We start from the raw sequence: 8,387 nt of genomic DNA on the forward strand, positions 1-8,387 counted from the left end.
TGATGCCCCAAGATTGACAAAAAAACTGAAAAGAACGATTTAAATACTCACCACTGCCATCGGTACGAATAGTTTTTAAAGTCGTTTGAAATTGACATTTAACCATGCGACAAAACAGAATAAATTTGCTAGTAACTTCAGATTTTTGTGTTAACGGAAAAACCGAGCAGAATTTAGAAAAGTCATCAATAAACGTAACAAAGTAGCGAAAACCTTGAGACGAAATAGTAGAACATGGTCCCCAAACATCCGAATGAACTAATTCAAAAGAACAAGTAGATCTAGAAACAGATACAGGAAATGGTAATTGACAACTTTTAGCTAACCGACAAGTGTTGCAAGAATGTAAAGAGCCTACATTACACGACTTAAATGGTAAAACAGTAGATAACAGTTTTAATGTTGAGCCAGACGTGTGCCCAAGTCGCAGATGCCAAAGATCTGGGATGGTGTTGACGGACAGCATAGCAAGATCTGAAGTATGAGTAGTTGGACGAACAGAATACAGCCCTCTATGGCAAGGGCCTTGAAGAAGAACGTGACCTGTCTTCAGGTCCTTTATTTGATAGCCATTAGAAGTAAAACAAACGATGCAGTTATTGTCGCGAGTAAGTTGGTAAACAGAGAGTAGATTAAAAGAAAGATTCGGGACATGATTTATATGATTTAGAACGAGGTTACCTGATGGGGTTGGGAGGATGCCGTTACCCGTATTTTGAATTGAGAGCTGACGGCCATCACCAATCATAATTTGAGAATTACCGTCATATGACTCGATTGATGTCAGGTTGGATTGATCGGCTGTTAAATGCGTTGAAGCTCCAGTGTCAAGAAACCATTCAGATGGAATGGAAGCATCGGTTGTGCCGATCAGAGCAGTTTGCGTAGGATTGGCCGTATAATTGAGATCGCTGCGGTGCCAACAACGAGCAGCCGAATGACCTGTTTTAAGACAAATTTGACAGGTAACATTGCGGTAAGGATTGCGATCACCTCGATTGGTAGTAGACGTATTTCCACGACCACGACGGCCGCGACTAGCATTGAATCGTCCTCGGCCACGACCACGGGATGCCGCGAGAGCAGTAGAAGTATCGGTGAGGTGCAAAGATTGTAAATCTTTTGCAGCTTCTTGAACAAGATTTTGTTCTTCAGAACACAGAAGACTGTACAGGTCATCTAAACCGATGGGTTGTAAACTTGTGCGGATAGCAGTCTTGAACGAGTGATAGGATGATGGGAGGCCATTAAGTGTGTACAGCACCACATCTTCGGGATCGATATGACTGCCAGCGGCAGCCATGGCGTCAACTTTGGCTTTTATGTCCAGCAAGTAATCGGTCATAGATCGGTCGCCTTTGGTAACGTGATGGAGATCATTTTTCAGTTGAATAATGCGAGATCTAGTGGTGGATTGAAGACGAAGAGAAAGAGTATTCCAGATTTCGAAGCAAGAAGTGAGAGACAAAACATATGGTAAAATGGTCGGAGTGATTACAGAACATAAGGCAGAAGAAAGATGTTGATCTGTAAGACGGTTTGAAGCATCGGTAAGAGAAGTCGATCCGTCCAAGAAGCCCAGGAAGGCATTCGCACTGAAAATCTTTTCCACCTGAGATCTCCATAGGGGATAGTTGTCCGCCGTAAGAGAGGAAGGAACAAGATTCTTGATATTACTGATCAATAATTTGAGTTGAGGAGTTATCACGGTGAGAGAAGAGGAATCCGAAGTAGGAGTTTCTAAGTGGGAAGAAGCCGATTGATCGGCCATGACAAGCGAGCGAAAACAACGACATAAGCGGAGAAGAGAGAAAAAAAAAATTTTAGAACCTGGAGAAGTCCCGCTCTGATACCATGAAAACCTGTAAAGCTGTGAAGCACACAGGGAAGACAAGGAAGAGAACACAAAAAACAGAGAAAAGCTTCTATTGATTTTTCCTTGATACAAACAGTAGACGACAAGACTATTTATAGACACAGCTTATACAAATCTTAACCAATTACAACAGGACACGTAAACACACTTAAATATGTGTTTTATTGTTTTTAGAATAATCAATGTCTTTATCATTTAATACGTCGTCCTCCTCACTTTTTCCATCACCATCCTGTGCTCTTCCTTCACTTTCTCTATCTCTCTAGCCGCAGCTTCAACGAACTCAATCATTTCTATCACAAACCCTCCTTCCTCCTCCTTCCAGCTCCCAATTGCAAGCTTCTGGATCTCCGCCAATCGCACCTCCAGCGCGGCAATCCGAGCACAATGTACTCCTTCTCCCTCTCCTCCCTATCATGCCGATAAGATTCCTGCTCCGCCGGTCGCCGGATGCTCTGGCTCTGATTCATGGCGGAGCAATGCTTGCCTTCCGAGCGGGCAATTAACCTCCTCAACCACGAAATGGAGCAAATTGGTCTTCCCATCGTGTTGGCTTTTCAAGAAATGTTGCTATGAGGGATTCAATAAAACGGAGAGGCCGCCTGAAGCCAACCCTGTTTAATGATGGGTTGGTGGGTCGTGTCGGCTTGAACCGGATTCGAAATGAGTTGAATTCGAGTCGGATCAACTTATGTCAAGCCAGTTCCGTGTTGAACTCAACCAAATATAATTTAGAGGCTATAAACAAACCACATAATGATACAATCAATTTAATGCGCAGAAGGCACAATAAGTGTATATTTTAAATAAGAGCATATAGCTTTGATGAAAAAATAATTTTATTCTACTCCACCGGTGATAATAAAACTGCATATTATATATATATCTCAATTGGTCCGAAGCTGTGAATGGATATCATAACAATATATATAATGGGTTTCTTAGAAGATTTTCAAAGGAGTATCAAACCCTTTGGTTGTGAAGATGATTTCATCATGCAGGGGAAGGGACTATCTACCAATACGTGTTACAGAAATTTCCTTGGAGATAGTGATGTAGATACCTGCAAGAAGATGAAAAAACAGAGAAACAAGCAAGCAAAAACAGGGAACAAAGTTTTGTATTGAGATATATTATCAAAAACTGCTTACTCCAGGAGACCCCCTGCGGGTTATAAGCCTCCCACACTTCCTATACTATAAACGGCGTAAAAATAAAAAGTGTACTATGTAATTAACTATAGTACTAAGGCAGTGGAGATTCCACATTCTAACAGAAACTAGGAATAAAAAGGTAAGATACTCCTCCAGGTCCCATACAAGCTGGGATGCTCCGCATCAGATAGGAGGAGGACAAAGAGCAGTAATTCTCATATTGAGATATTTCAAAGGTTCCAAAGGCTCGCTTCATAAGGAGACGTATATCACATGGCTAAGGACCAACATGGCTGCCGTTTCTTAAAAAAAAAAATTGAGAGAAGGATGGTCGGGGCAATCGACACCATATTTTATGTTTATTGGGTTGATTGATTATGTGGTTGAGCAAATGGAGAATTCATTTGGAAAATATCTCATGCAAAAGCTCCTTTAAATCTGCAAAATGGAATAGAAGATGAGGATCATCCTTAAGCTAATGAAATGTGCTTTTGGATTTTTTTGATCAATCACCCCATAAATATAAAATATGGTGTCGATTGCTTCAGCCATCCTTTCCTCAATTTTTTTTTTTTTAAGAAACGACACTTATGTTGGTTCTTAGCCAGATGATATATTGTGTCCTTTTTAAGAAGCAGCGAAGTAGAAGGCCTAAGCCTTTGGAATCTTTGGAACATTTCGATATGAGCATTACTGATCTTCACCCTCCGTCTATCGCCAAGGGAATTTCTATAGCGCTTATTAGAAGATAGCCATCTTCACAACCAAAGGGTTTGATACTCCTTGAAAATCTTCCATTAAAGAAGGGAAACCCATAGAAAATCAAATCAGACTCAAAACTATAGAATCTACATAATCATAAATATAATGCCTAATAACAATGAGTAAATAGGGCCATGACCCACAATGCCGATCTGAGGAGCCCAACAAGTTCCTCTACTCATTTGGGTTGTTTAGCATCGAGAGTGAAAGTGTCACATCCGCAGTCTCGTCTGCATAGGAGAGAAATAAACTTATTGTAGGACTCACACACACATCGCCTACACAAGTCTCAAATTAAAGTCCTCTTAGTTGATAATCTAAGCTCCCAACAAACAGATCAACACGAGCTGTGTAAATCAAATGCTAAGTTTAATAGCCTTTTCATTTTTTGGTCTTAGTATTGAAGATTATATAACTTCAATAGAAAAGTTAGAATTAGAATACTTTTATTTAATATTAATTAATAGGTTGACACAATAGTCTGTATTTATAGGTAATAGAAGGGATTAATAAATAAAAATATTCTTAGTAATAAGAATATAATTCAGTAATAATGATTATAGATTCATTCTATAAATATTTGACACATTCTAATAATTATATGGCAATAAATATTTCTGATATTTCTAATATTTATGTGGCAAAGAATAATTTCTATTCCTTTAACATTCTCCTACAAACTTGTGATGCAGATGCAGATATGAGAAGCTTCGAGAGTTTCCTCACTAAAAAGCAAAATATGAAAAGCAGATGGTATTTCAATATTTCATAAATAGATATGTAATATGAAGCAAAGATGAAACAAATGATAAGATAAAAGTGTCATGCTGGAGGTGATAAAGAGTGACAATCAACCCGTTTTGCAAACGGGTCATATTTGGGTTTCAGGATTCAACCAATTTAAAAAAAATGAAATAGATCTAGATCAACCCGCTAATCCGAAACTGACCTGGACTAACCTGGAAGGAAAAGGCCATATCCGACATGAATGGAGATCAGAAGACGATACAGACTCCCACATGAATCAAGTTGACAAATTCATGTAATAAAGTAAAAAATATTATAGATAAAAAAAGTTGACAAATTCGGAAACCCGGTAATTAACCTCTCCTACCTCACCGACGAGGCCTCAATCATTTTCGCCGCCGGATTTTTGCCTCCTTCCTCTTGCCGGTTTTGCTGTCGGCGGCTTCTTCTGAAGATTCTTGGTAATATCAATGCAAGCCTAATCCACCATTGCCTCGAAATCCCTCACTATGACAAACAACTGAAGCGGTTGGGTGGCGTTGTACTTGGAAGCTCCCGGATGATAATACTCCGCCGTCCTCCTCACTTTTTCCATCACCATCCTGTGCTCTTCCTTCACGTTCTCTATCTCTCTAGCCGCAGCTTCAACGAACTCAATCATTTCTATCACAAACCCTCCTTCCTCCTCCTTCCAGCTCCCAATTACAAGCTTCTGGATCTCCTCCAATCGCACCTCCAGCGCGGCAATCCGAGCACAATGTACTCCTTCTCCCTCTCCTCCCTATCATGCCGATAAGATTCCTGCTCCGCCGGTCGCCGGATGCTCTGGCTCTAATTCATGGCGGAGCAATGCTTGCCTTCCGAGTGGACAATTAACCCCCTCAACCACAAAATGGAGCAAATTGGTCTTCCCATCGTGTTGGCTTTTCAAGAAATGTTGCTATGAGGGATTCAATAAAACGGAGAGGCCGCCTGAAGCCAACCCTGTTTAATGATGGGTTGGTGGGTCGTGTCGGCTTGAACCGGGTTCGAAATGAGTTGAATTCGAGTCGGATCAACTTATGTCAAGCCAGTTCCGTGTTGAACTCAACCAAATATAATTTAGAGGCTATAAACAAACCACATAATGATACAATCAATTTAATGCGCAGAAGGTAGAATAAGTGTATATTTTAAATAAGAGCATATAGCTTTGATGAAAAAATAATTTTATTCTACTCCACCGGTGATAATAAAACTGCATATTATATATATATCTCAATTGGTCCGAAGCTGACTTCTCTACATACTCCTCTCTGCCTCCCAGAATCGATGCATGCTTTCTATGTACTCATCCACCTTCACCAACTCCCCATCCTCGCTATCATCAGCATAATCTTCTTCTTCTTCTTCTTCTTCTTCTTCTTCTTGCTCTACATTATCGTCTACATTAACATTGCCAGTGTTAACCTCAACTTCTTCTGGAGCCACAGCCATCTGCTCCTCCTTAAACTCATCGTAGTACCTTGCCGCCTCTCGGCGGCCAATTAGGCTAATCAACGAAAGAAGAACAATAATGAGGTTGCAGAGACAAAATGCGGCAAATGAAGTGTTCACTGAAAATGATAAGAGCTCCATGATTTGATTCAACATTACTTTTCTTATTGGAAAATCTTTGAAGGATTTGGTGTGACGGTCTTTCTCCTTCGAGGTTCTTATAAACTTCTCTGGAACTAATGCACGTGTAGGGAGACGAGGGAGAGTCCATTATAATCAATTAATTGCGGAAAAAATTATTGTAATCCCCATTAATTCATTCGGGAGAAGGGGTATTCTTTGCGATTAAGATTTATTTACTTAATGTAAAAGGTTTTTGACATCTATTTTAAAATTTGGTGGACGAGAGTCCCGTCCGAGAGTTGAATGACTCTTTACATTTGGAGGAAGGAAGAAGGAATCAACTACCATTTTAAATAAGCTGTTAAAAACCATCTAAATTTGACTATATTTTAAATTGATCTTTATTTTAAACAATAAAACGATTTTTTTTTTATTTGAGTCAACTCAATTTCCAGATGTTTTTTAACTCCATCTCAATGACCAAATAGATTTCTAATTTGCTCTCACTCGCTCAAATGTAAAGTAAAAGAATTTAAAAATGACTCAAAATTGAATTCGAGTCAACTCGAACTTAAATCTTTTTAAATTGAGTTGGCTTTTATTAAATAATTTTGATTTAGAGTCCAGTTTAAATCAAAATTTTGTATTTTAAATTGCACAAACTAATTTATCATGAAATTACAAATATAACAACCAACCATAAACATCTTGCAGATGAATAAACTACAATTACAACAACATTAAATCTTTAACACATTACCTACATGAATCTTTTTCTCTATTATGTATTATAGGGGTGTCAATATTTGACACGGCTCAAAAAGCCGACTCAAACTTGACTTAAAAATTTCAGTTTTCGAGCCAACCCGAACCCAAACCAGGTCGGGCTAGGGTTAGGAATTTTGAAGGGGTAGGATTTGGATTGACCCAAAAACCTAAAATCAACCTGATTTGACCCATTTTTAATTGATTTAAGAGGATTTTAGAAGATTATTTTAAAATAAGTAAACACTTTTTTTAAAAAATAGTAAACCATATTGCCTAAACTGAATTATACTTGATTTATTTTAAATTGATTGAAGTAAATCTTACCTTAATTCGATTTAAGTTTAAATAAATCAAATTAAATAAAAAATACTTTAGTAAAACATAAAAGAAGCCAGTCGGATTCGGGTCCGAAAAATCAACCCGTTTGCAAAAACTGGTCAGGTTAAAAAATATCAAGCCATATTCGGGGTCGACCCAAAACCCAATTTTGATATGCCTAATGTATTATTAGGAGTCAAATTCTCATTTAAAGCTAATAAAAAATAATTTTTAATATTTTTTTATCCAAATCTTTTTAACTCGGTCTCTATCTGTCTTTAATAATGAGACAATGGAGAAGACTAATATGATCAAAATAATGCAAATTAATATTTATTTTCAAACTAATATGCCATCTCAAACTATGATATATTCCAAACTGACCAAACTAATAAGGACTCCATGCAATATCAACGAGCTCTTTGAATTTGATAGATACAGAACAACCCTCAATCCAATATTACACAGCTGTTACACAAATTGTATTACAATTAGAACTGTTGGCTAAACTGATATATTCTGTGTAACTACTATCAAAACTTACAACTTTGGATTAGTGAAATACTGTTATCTTCCAAATAATAACATGTATATAAAAAAGATCTATTATCTTCACTCAGCTCCGTTTGGGACAATTTTTTTACTACTTTGTAAAGCTTTTTTTTAAGTATAAAAATATATTAAAAGCAGAAAAAAATAGCGATACGAAGCTGTCCCAAACGAAGCCTATGAATGAAAACAAAATCATCATTTTAAAAAGTGACCTTTTTAAGGGTATTTGTAGAAGTTAATATTCATATTAATTTTCTACTACATCCAACAAAAAACATTTAAGCCAACTGCAATCTAATCATACTCATAACATACCCTGAAAATCTTTTGTCTAGCTTCTGCCTTCCAATTTCTTCGGCCACTTGGATTTATAGTGTTTTTTATGACTGATTCAACTTGGGCTGGTTGCTGTTCAAATGAAGGATTTTCAACTGCTGTTGAAAAATAAACTTTTCTGGCTTCCTTCTTCCACTTTTTGCCACTATACAAACGGGAAGAAACCACGATGTCTGGTTGCAGTTCTAATGGAGAAGTGCTTCCATTGGACTTGAAGCTCAAGAAAGTGTTATCTGATACTGATATAGTAGGCCAAAACATTTGCTGCTTGGTTG

This window comes from Dendrobium catenatum, unplaced genomic scaffold (assembly GCF_001605985.2).
Source record: "Dendrobium catenatum unplaced genomic scaffold, ASM160598v2 original_scaffold_161204, whole genome shotgun sequence".
NCBI classification, from domain to species: domain Eukaryota; kingdom Viridiplantae; phylum Streptophyta; class Magnoliopsida; order Asparagales; family Orchidaceae; genus Dendrobium; species Dendrobium catenatum.